An 11,716-nucleotide genomic window follows, 5' to 3' on the forward strand; every position below is an offset into this window, starting at 1 on the left:
ATATTACATATTATATATACATATATATAGGTTACATATATGTAACCATAATATACAGACACACAGACATCAATAAAAATTTTGGACATATTGCCAATAGGTTGGTTGTAATATTTGGTTGCTAAGGTCCCTTCAAACTCTGGAATTTCTGGCAGTTGAGGAAGAGAAAAGAAGTGAAACTAGGATAAGTGGGTGGTCACTCATACTTAGGAGAAAAACAAGGCAGCTTGGCAGAATGACAGTCCATCAGAGAAGGTTTTGAAGGTAGAGAATGTTATAAAAGACCCTAATTGAGAGCAGAGTTTATGTTGGCATTTTCCTATCTCATCAACTTCTTGGCTTGTAGGAAATGGACAGTTTCTCAATGCAACATGAGTACTTTGCCTGAAGGAAGACAATATTTACTACTTGGGATTAAAAGAATCCTATAAAAGAGTCAGCAAGTTATAGAGTTTAAAAAATAAACACACTTAAATGTGAACAACATTTCAATTCCCAAATAATCAGGGCAAATATTAAGCATGGAGCCAACACAGTCTTTCATGTGTCATTCATTTAGATATGCATATGCTTTACAAATTAGCTTGCTCAGAGTCAGTTATCCCTGTGGATTAGCATCTCTTCCTTGTATGCAGATGGATTGGATGTAGGAGGGTGAGAGCATCTAGATATTTGCTGTAACATCCAAATCAAGCTAATATTTGTTTGACTATCAAGGTGATCATTCCTTCAAGGACCTTTTGACAGGATTTATTTCAGAGTTCACATGAATGCAAGGACAAAGCTGCTTATGAAATTGGATTTTTAATTGCTGGGCAATGTGTCAGAATGGCTGGCAGTATCTGGTGGAGATTTCTGGAATGGGACCTCTGCTTTTCGCACTTGTGAACATTTTTAATTCTTTGCTTTAGACTAGAACATGTCTTCTGGATGCCTGGCACAATGAAACCCTTGATAAATATCACTTGATGTTAATAACTTGCAGCTGGTAACAATTTTTAAAAAAATACTAAATAAAATGATCCTTCCTCCTCAGTCTGCCAAACCACATCACTCTATTCCTTTGTCGTGCATCTCCATGGCTGCCACCACCTCCAGAATGTCTTCCCAAATGCATTTATGCCAATTTTCCACTGACAAGTCATTGAATTAGGTATTTCTGGAGATACCCAATGCCATGAGGAGATCATGTTCATGAGGTAACATATTCAAATTCATATTAATGTTTTCAAATACTTTTTTGATGTTTTTCATTTATGCATTACAGTCATATCTGGAAATAACTACTGCTACCTCCCCCTGCCTCCCTTCCCAAAATTGCATCTTCTTTTGTCACGAAGAAAAACAGCTAAGCAAAAGATGAAATCCAAATCAATGGCAGCTTTTGACAGCTGAATTTAGTTCTAATAGTCAACCCCTCCCCTCAACCACCTTTCTGCCAAGATAGAGCTATGTTTCCTTATCTTTTGTCTAGGACCATTATTAGTTGCTTGGTTACTTAGAATTTGCCTTCTTTTTTGACATCTTTTCAGTTGCTTTATTTCCATCATTGTATATATTGTTCTTTGGTTCTTATTTTACTCTACATCAGTTCATACAAATCTTCTCATATTTCTCTGAATCCCTAAAGTCTTCATATTTGTAATTTTTTTTACTTTTTTCCATTCCAGTAATGTATCAGTCATTTAGTCAGTCTATAAACATTTATCAATTACATACTATGTACCAGATTCTGTGCTCAGATGTGGAGTTACAAAGAAATATAAAAGACAGACTTCCTGATTTTAATGAGTTCCAGGTCTTGTGAGGGAGACAACATATGAAAAACCAACAAAAAATTCATTATAAAAAAATCTATGATATGGGAATCTCTCTGCTTTAAGTTCTTCCTAGTATTGTGACTTAAAGAGAGGTGTGTTTAATATTCTCCAGACCTATGATCTGGTCTTTGGACAACCACAAGCACTCTTTTCTGCCTTGGAACTTTGAGTAGGGTCCTCTACTCTCCTGTGACTGCAAGCACTGGTGTGTTAGTGCTCCTCCTTCTCCTAAAGAGCCTGCCCCAGGACTGCTTCCCATATCTGCATATGGGCAGTGCAACAAGGCTTGTATTCATAACCAGCAAAGGGATTTCTGTAATATCTTTCTGAGTAGTTGTCTCACCCCCAGCCCTTATTGTCTATGGCTAAAAGATCCAGAAGTCTTTCCTTCTGCTTCAGCTGCACCCAGGGTCCATTGTTGTTGCTACAGTGGGGCCTGCCCTGTTGTGCTGTACTCCACTTCTATCCTGGTGTTCTAAATTCCTTGTGCCAGGCTTCTAAATTATTTTGGACTGAAAAATTGCTTTACCTCACCTTCTTGTGGGTTATGGTGCTCCAGAATTAATTCTGTAGCATGCTATCTTAGTTTTTTGGAGGGTAATTTGTTAGAGATCAAATGGGTTCATGTACCTTCTCCACCATCTTGATTGTGCCTGAAAAGAATTCTTTTAAAAGTAGAATTGGTCAAAATGAGAAATAAGTACAAAAGCTCACTCAAGAAAATAATTCCTTAAAAATTAGAAATTGGGCAAGAGGAAGCTAATGACTCAATAGACATCAAGAAAAAAAGTATAAAGAATGAAAAAATAGAAGAAAAATGTGAACAATGTCATCAGAAAAGCAAGTAAACTAGAAAATAGATCAAGGAGAGATAATTTAATTATTTTTAATTTTAAAATCACATATATGTATGTATATATGAATGTCTTCACTTATCCTTAATTAGTAATAGAAAACTATCTTACCCAACACTGAAGTAGTAAGGGAAGAGGAGAAGAGGAAGGGAAATAATAAAAGGGAGGGCAGATAAAATCAGGCTGTGGTCAGAAGCAAAATATAAATGAGAAGAGGGATAGGATAAAAAAGATAAAAAGAGAGAGAGAAGATAAACAGAAGAAAAGAGTATGGAGGGAAATTTGCAGCTAATAATCATAATTATGAATGGGAATGGGATGAACTCATATATAAATGGAAAAAGAGTGGAATAGATTTTAGAACCCTGAATCCAATAATAAGGTTTTATTTTTTCCCAAGAAGCACATGTGCAGTATACAAACACATACAGGGATGATGTAATGGATTGGAGTAGAATCTATTATGCATCAGCTGAAGTAAAAAAAGGTGAGGATAGCAATCAAGATTTTAGAATACAACAAAAGCAAAAGATAAACTTAATTAAAAAGTATAAGAAGGGAAACTATATTTTGCTAAAGGAATCATAGAAAATGAACTAGTAACCCTATGTCAGAAAAAGAAATTGAACAAGCCATCAATGAGCTTCTTAAACAAAATTTCCCAGAATTAGATGGATTTGCAAGTGAAGATACAATTAATCCTCTTACTATATAAGCTATTTGAAAAAATAGGTAAAGAAGGAGTTCTACTAAGTTCATTTTGTGACACAAATATGGTTTCCCTAAAAATCAGAGAGGAAAAAAAAGAAGAAAAATTATAGACCGGTCTTCTTAATGACTGTCAATGAGAAAAATACATATAATATAGTAGTAAGGAGGTTGCAGCAATATATCATAAAGATCATACTCTATGACCAGCTGGGATTTATATTAGGGATGCAGAACTGGTTCAATATTATGAAAACTATCAGTATAATTGAACATATCAATAACAAAATGACAGAAATCATACAGTTATATCAATAGATATAGAAAAAAAAGCATTTGATAAAATACAAAATGCATTCCTATTAAAAAGAAAAGAAAGCATAGGAATCAATGGAACCTTTCTTAAAATGATAAATAGTGTCTATATAAAACCAAAAGCAAGCATTATCGGTAATCTGAAAAAAGACTTTAAGCCTTCCCAATAAGCTCATGAGTGAAGCAAGGATGTCCATTATCTTCACCATTATTCAATATTGTGATAGACACGCTAGCTATAGCAATAAGTCAGGAAGAAGAAATTGAAGGAATATAAATAGGCATTGAGGAAACAGAACTATCATTCTTTGCAGATGATATGATGACATAAAGAATCTGAGAAAATCAACTCAAAAACTCATTGAAATTATAAATCACTTTAGCAAAATTGCAAGATAGAAAATTTCTTGTTCAGTAATTTTTCAGTTGAGTCCAACTTCTTATGACTCCATTTGGGGTTCTCTTGGCAAAAATACTATTCCAGGCACACACATACATATGTGTATATATATATATACACATATATATGCATACATGTGTATATATTTATTTCAGGCATATATGTATACACATGCATAATGTATATATGTATTTATTATATATGTGTGTATATATGCCAGTTGATGGAATATGTATGTATGTATATATACACATCTACATACAGACACAGACATATGTGTGTGTGTGTGTGTTTGTGTATATGCCAGTTGAAATCAAAGGCCCCCAAAAGATTTGTCCAGACCTGTGATTTCATCAAGGTTAGGAATTCCCAGGGTGGAAACTCCCTCCACTAATTTGGACTGGCAGTTACTCTGTAACTTGAATTTTAGTGAACTAGGGCACTGATACTTGTCCACAGTCACACAGCTAAACTACTTGGGAAGCTAGAGATTGCAATGAAAACTGTGCTGAATCAGAAAGATATGAGTCCAAATCCTTTCTCAAGATGATATCTAGCTGTGAGATCCTGACCTGGCTACTGAACTACCTCTCAGCCTCAATTTCTTCATGTTTAAAATGGATTTTTTTCTAATTTTATAAAAATAGTTTTTGGGTAGTTTGATAGGAATGATATGGAATAATTAGATTAATTTGGGTAGGATTGTCATTTTTATTATATTAGCTTGTCCTACCCAGGAGCAGTTAATGTTTTTCCAATTGTTTACATCTAGTTTTAATTGTGTGGAAAGCGTTTTGTAGTTGTGTTCATATAATTCCTGTGTTTGTCTTGGCAGACAGATTCCTAAGTATTTTATGTTGTCTAGAGCAGTGATAGGCAAACTTTTTAAAGAGGAGGCCAAAGGAAAGGAAATGCTCATCTGTCAGTCTGTTTCTAAGGCAATTCTTTCGAAGTTTCATTGCATTGTATCCTACTCATTGTATTCGTCAGATTAGGAATAATGTCACACTGTTGGATAGAACATTTCAGGGGGCCACATCTGGCCAGTGGGCCATAGTTTGCCCATCACTGGTCTAGAGTGATTTTAAGTGTAGTTTCTCTTTTTAACACCTGCTGCTGAGTTTTGTTGGAAAATTTAGAAATGATGATTATTTATGTGGGTTTATTTTGTACCCTGCAACTTTATGAAAGTTATTATTTCCACTAGCCTTTTAGTTGATTTTCTGGGGTTCTTTAAGTAGATCATAATATCATCTGCGAAGAGTGATAGTTAGTCTACTCACTGACTACTTTAATCCTTTCAATTTCTTTTTCTTCTCTAATTGCTACTGCTAGCATTTCTAGTACAATATTGAATAAAAGAGGTGATAATGGGCATCCTTGCTTCACTCCTAATCTTACTGGGAAGGCTTCTAACTTGTCCCCATTGGAGATGATGCTTGCTGATGGTTTTAAATATATACTATTGATTATTTTTAGTAAAGGCCCTTCTATTCCTATACTTTCTCGTGTTTTCAATAGGAATGGATGCTGTATTTTGTCAAAGGCTTTTTCTGCATCTGCATTGAGATAATTAAGTGAATTCTGTTGGTTTGATTATGGATATGGTCAATTTATGTGGATGGTTTTCCTAATATTAAACCATCCTTTGAATTCTTGGTATAAATCCCATCTGATCATAGTGAATAATCCTTGTGATCACTTGCTGGAGTCACATCAGCATCTTTGAAATGCTTGTTTTTATATCTCAGATACCCACATTACTTTGAGGAAACTGAGGCCCAGTGATATGAAGTGATTTTTCCTGGGTGACACTTTAGTTCAGAGAGAGTATTCCTTCCACCCATGAGTCAATTGAAATCCCTTCACACATCTTTTTCCTGTGATTTCATGTACATCTTTCTTCAGATCATCAACGGAGGATCTACTGAATATGTTTAAAGATTTCCTTTGTTTTTAAATTTATTGGGGTTACCAATGTACCCTCTAGCTGTCTATCAGTAATTTCTCATTTTTGCTACAGGACCAGAGGCTCACGTCTCTTCTGGTCATGTATGTCCACAGTGATATCTTTTACCCTTTGAACAAGCCAGCATTGATGACATGCCATAGCCTATTTAGATCTACCATATATCTTTCTGTTAATCTTTTGGTAACCTGTAATTTTGATTCTTTCAAGTCAAATATATTGTGTAATTCAAAGTCACATAATGACAGGAGAAAGGCTTTAAGGGATCATTGAAAGCACTGTAGTTGCTGAAAAATATGTTTATTGAACTGAATGGTCGATCCTACCTGAAATCCTTCTCTTCTTCAATTCTGTTCCTGAAGGTAAAAATCATGACCTCAAGGTTATGTTGAAGATGCCTACACAAACATATATGTGGTACAGCAGCTCAATAAGCTACCCACTTGGTGACAAGTTATAGTCTGGGCAATATTTTTCATCTACTTTTTTTCCCCTGAGAAAAATTAATACTGAATAATGATATTTTTGTTGAATAATTTTCCCTCTCCTGAGCTCAGGCTGAAACAGTTTCTTCCCCAGGCTATGAAATTAAATTGGGACCTCTTTTCTTTTGTTAGGATATTAAAAGAATTAAGGACAGGGCTGAGCAACCATGGTGAATCCTGATCCACTTGAGAGATTAAGGGAAATCAACAAGTTCTAAGCAACCATGTTGTACTCCAAGTGGCTGAATGTATTGATGTCTTTCTTGGTTAAGCAAGGCACTCTTCTCTTGAGATAAAGTAATAAGAGAGCAGTTGAGGTCTCTAAGTCTACCTTCTCAGTGCCTGTTTACTAATCAGAGATGTCTTTGGGATATTGAGGGGAGGGACAGAGTGATGAGCTCACAAGTGGTATATAAACCTATGTCAGAGGAGAGAAGTAGAGAAGTGCTCTTTTTTTTCCCTGCTGGATTGTGAGAAGAATCAACTGACCAGGTTAGGATGTCTTGGCTGGTCAATGAATAAATAATTATAAAATGAAGACATACTGCCTCTCAAGAATTTCAATCACTCTACCCCCTACTTTGGATCATTAGACTAAACTTTATTGTCTATCTCTAGTTTCCTTTAAATTTTTTTCAAAACCCTTACAATATTAAATATTGACTCTAAGGCAAAAGAGTTGGAAGGGTTAGGCAATCAGGTCAAGTGACTTTCTCAAGGTTACAGAGGTAAAAAGCATCTGATGTCAGACCTGAACCCAGATCGTTCTGACTCTACACTTAGCATTCTTCGACTGTGTGACCTAGCTGACTCTATCTATAGTTTTCAATGGAATTTCTTTCTAGGGTCGTTGGGCTTGACATAATGATTAATTAGAATGTCATCTGGAAATAGAAACAGTATTTCGCCATCGAAAGGGAAAACTTTTAGTAATATCATTTTCTAAGACACGGCTTGATGACTTAGGTGAACATATGCTCTGCTCTTTTATACCATACATGATATCGGTACTCAATGGGCTGTGGAACAGTCATCTTCATTACTAAATCTATCATGGTTTTATATAATTTTAATGTTTCTGTGAAAATAAATTCGTTGGCAGAACTCCTTCAATGCTGCATTTCATTCTTTTAAGATAAATGTTCTTTCTACTCTGCTTCTGACTCTCTGGACTTTGCCAGCACAGGAGTTAGGCATCTTCCCCCCAACCCCATGCTTTTTAGTCCCTTTTATGAGTTATCTTATCTCAATAGAATGTAAGTTCCTTGAGGGCAGGGGTTCTCTTTTTTGCTTATATTTGTATGCCCAGAACTTAACATGGTGGCTGGCACATAATAAGTGCTTATGCAATAAAATCTTGCTCACCAGTTGCTCATTTAAAAAGAATAAACTGTATACACGCCATTGTGGTCATTCATGGATTACTCCACTCCACTTAAAATATTTATATTATATTTCAGGGAAGAACATCTCTTTATTGAATCAGAGGGAGATCTGAGTAAGGCTTGGACAACCCCACCTGACCCCAGGCCATTTCCTCTACACCATCAATAAATATTTCTTAAACACCTACTATGTGTTACGCATTGTACTAACTTTGCAGCTCAAGAAGTCTTTTTCAGTTATGTAAGGAATTTGGTAAAGCTCTGTGGACTTTGCAGAAAATTATTGAACTTGTCAGAATTATGGATTTGATTGTGTGGTGGTATAGAGAAGAATTTCACCTGAGAAAGAATCACTTGGTAGACAAGAGAATGCCTCAGCCTAAATAGATTTCTTCCCTCTTCTTCCCAGTGTCCATGGCCAGAGAAGGACCTTTTTCCTTTTGAAGGCTAAGAAGGCTTTTTAGATTTCTTATCTTTCCATAAGAATCCTAATATCATTCTTAGGACAGAAGTGGCTGGTGATAGTATCTGAATTAGGAACAAAGAATAGAATGCATTCCACTGGAAAGGAAGATGCATGGCTCTATTTGAAACTCAGCAGGAAAACTATACCATAGCTAAGTGGAACATCTTGAGAATAAATATTGATTGACTGAGAACTCTGGCAAAAAAACTTGTAAGAGCTTAGTTGTTCCTTTTCCAGATATGTTTTCTAAGCTCAGGCCCACTTTCTCCTAGACTCTGTGAATGCTCATGGAAAAATGTGTCACAGATTTTGAGAGAAGGAGATTTGGGCCAACTAGTCCTACACTAATCTCTTATTAAAAAAAACTTCTTCTAAAATCTAATTGAGTCTGAATGACTAATTGATACCAATGTATAACAATGGCAAGAAAGCAAAGCAATGGACCTTCTGATGATAACACCCAAAAGGCAACCTCCAACACCTCAACTCCTCAGTAGTAACCCTTCAGCCATGAAAGGGGCTCTCATCTGGGGCCCCAGTTCCTGAATGCCATTGAGAATTGTGATTGTTTACTTGGAACAAGTGCTCTATACATTCTAGGAATTTTATATTATTTCTACTTAAACCAGCTCATTGATTTAAAGCTGTAGAGGACCTTAGAGGCCACTGAGTTCAATTGGTTTATTTTACAGATGAAGAGTTTAAGGCAGACAGAAGCTAAACAACTTTCCCAGGATCACACAGCTAGTCAGTGTCTGAAGTAGGATTTGAACTCAGGTCTTCCTGACTTTAAGTCTAGTCCTTTGTCAATTTTATCCCTTAAATGCTTCAATTGTAGAATTGTGAAAATATGGTCTACTATAGATAAAAACTTCAGTGTTTCCTTCCTAATTTTTTTTATCAAGTACATCCTCAAGGTTTACAAATATTTTTAAAAGCACATATTTAGTACAGTAGAGCTATCTTCCTAGTTGCCTTCTTAAAAATTTGGATAGAGACTACACCTGTAATCTCCTTGTTAAGGGAAACATCTAAATGAGAAAAGATCTTCTAGCAATGAATGTTAGTAACTTCTCTGAAAATCTAATTCTTAAGAGGAGCCATCTAGAAAATAGGAATGTTATACTGGCAATATGCATCAGCTGTGAGACTTGAACCCAAATCTTCCCCGGTCCAAACCCAGTTCTTTGTCTACTAAGTCATGGCAGCCCCTCCCCTCTCTAAGCATTTTGGTGTTTGAGAAATCATTCTCAATTTGAGATGTGCCAGATATTGATCAAAGAGTGCCTTCAATAATTGTGTTTCTTCCTTCCTGGTTTTTTCCTGTATATTCTTGGTTAGATACAGGCAGTTCTCCCAATTTGACCTTCTTATGGGCCATCACTACTGTCTCTAATAGTATATTTGGTAATGGGAGTGTAGGGCAGACTAAAAGTCAGAGTGGGATGGTTCCGTTAACATTGCTGTTGAGTTAAGGTCACTATAAAAATGTTGGCATATCTTATCTATGTCAAATTTGCTGCGCTTTTCCCATTTTTATCTATGAATACCTCAGACATGATCTAGAATGGTTAAATCTCATATTCATTACTCTGAAGGCTCAATTTCTCTACAACTACTTTTTCACTGTTTTTCAGTCGCCTTGGTGCATTTGGGGATTATTGTCATTGATGGTTGTGGTAATAATACAGACAAAGGAAAGGCAGTCAATATTGCTGTAATAACCAAGAAGATAAAGAAAAGTGCTACCTTCCCCTACATAGTCTTACAAGTGAAGTTGCATTTATAAAATGCTTTAAGATTTACAAAGCTCTTAAAATATTATCTTAATTGATACTTAAAACATCTCTGAGAAGTAGTGCTATTATTATTCCCATTTTACAGTTGAGGAAACTGAGGCAATTAGAGTTTAAATGACTTGCCCAGGATTATATTGCTAATAAATGACTGAAACCAGATTTGAACTAAGGTCTTTCTAATTCCAGGTTGATCTCTCCATTCATTGTGGCACCTAATTGCCTTTGTTCTCATATATTGTTAGTTGAAAAGAATGTTTTTCAAATGAAATGGTTTCTAAAATCTTTCATCCTCCAACTCTTAGTGCCTATGTAAATTAATTAAAGTTCCCTGGGCAATGCTGATTAGAGTCAATGTCTTCATTTTTGTCCATTTCCTTTTTGGACAGAATCAACAGTTTGTCTAAATGGACCAGGCTAGTGTTGCTGTAGTCATCTATGTTGTTTTTCCTCTTCTCCCCCACTTCCCATTTTTCGTATTTATTTTGACTGTTTTTTATCATCAGTTGATGATCTGTTGGCACACAGACTGCTGTTTCTGAAATGATGACCCCTGTGGCTTCCTATCCATTGAGTCAATGTCACTCTTTATGGTGCGTGGTGCCTACTTCCTTCTGACTCTTCTTGAACAGTCATTCGTTTTGGAGTGAGAGTTCTTACTAATTTACAAGCTTTGGTCCTTGTTCACCTTTTTATGTCTTTACTATATTTTTAACCTCAATTTCACCATCCCCCATTGTGCTTTCTTTTGCATTAAAATTATTGAATATCAGACAAGCTATATACTGAAAATCTGGATAATCCTAAAATTTGTGCTTTTTTTATCCTCTCAAAAAGATACTAACTTCTTAGCTGCAGTTATCTTCATGGAAATCCATCTTTCTATGCTTGTTATAAACACTAAAAGGAAAGATGATCAAGGTTAACAGTTATGATGTGAATTGTAGGCTTTGAATATATAGTCAAGCCAAGGGAAATGGTCCATTTCCTTTATTTTTGTTGCCTAAGAAAAGCTCTGAACCATTCTTCTATCTGGTCACAATACTTAAAGTTTAAAGTTTTATTTATATGTCACTGTAGGTGAGGGTCAATTCTTTTAATAATGTGTCATCTCTGAGTGTTGGACAGAGTACACATGTCTAATGTGCCTGGGTGGTTTCTCCCAGTTTTAGATTGTGAGCTCTTTGAGAAGGACCTGTCTTGCTTTTCTAGTTGTACCTATTGGGCTTAGGATAGTTCTTGGCCTATAGGAAGTGCTTAGTAAATACTCTACCTTTCCTCCTTCCCCCTTGACCTTTTCCTTCTTTTTCTTCCCTTACCCTTCCTCTCATCACTTCTTCTTCACTTCCTCTCCCCTACCACTCCCTTCCTTTCCCTCTTTCCTTCCTCTTCCTTTTTCTTTTTCTTTCTCTTTCTCTTTCCCTTTCCTTTCCTTCTCCTCTATTCCTTCTTCTTTTCTTCCCCCTTCCCTCTTTCTTCCTTTTCCTCTTTCCCCTTTCTTCCCTTCATTCTTCCCCC

General features: G+C 35.8%; 1 protein-coding gene across 1 annotated transcript in view; it reads left to right on the forward strand.

Moving 5' to 3' along the window:
- The window catches only part of LOC123232317 (transmembrane protein 132D-like), a 1,040,749-nt gene that overhangs the window by 43,176 nt on the left and 985,857 nt on the right, over positions 1 to 11,716 (forward strand). The window lies entirely within an intron of this gene.

The sequence above is a fragment of the Gracilinanus agilis genome, chromosome 1 (genome assembly GCF_016433145.1).
Source record: "Gracilinanus agilis isolate LMUSP501 chromosome 1, AgileGrace, whole genome shotgun sequence".
NCBI classification, from domain to species: Eukaryota; Metazoa; Chordata; class Mammalia; order Didelphimorphia; family Didelphidae; genus Gracilinanus; species Gracilinanus agilis.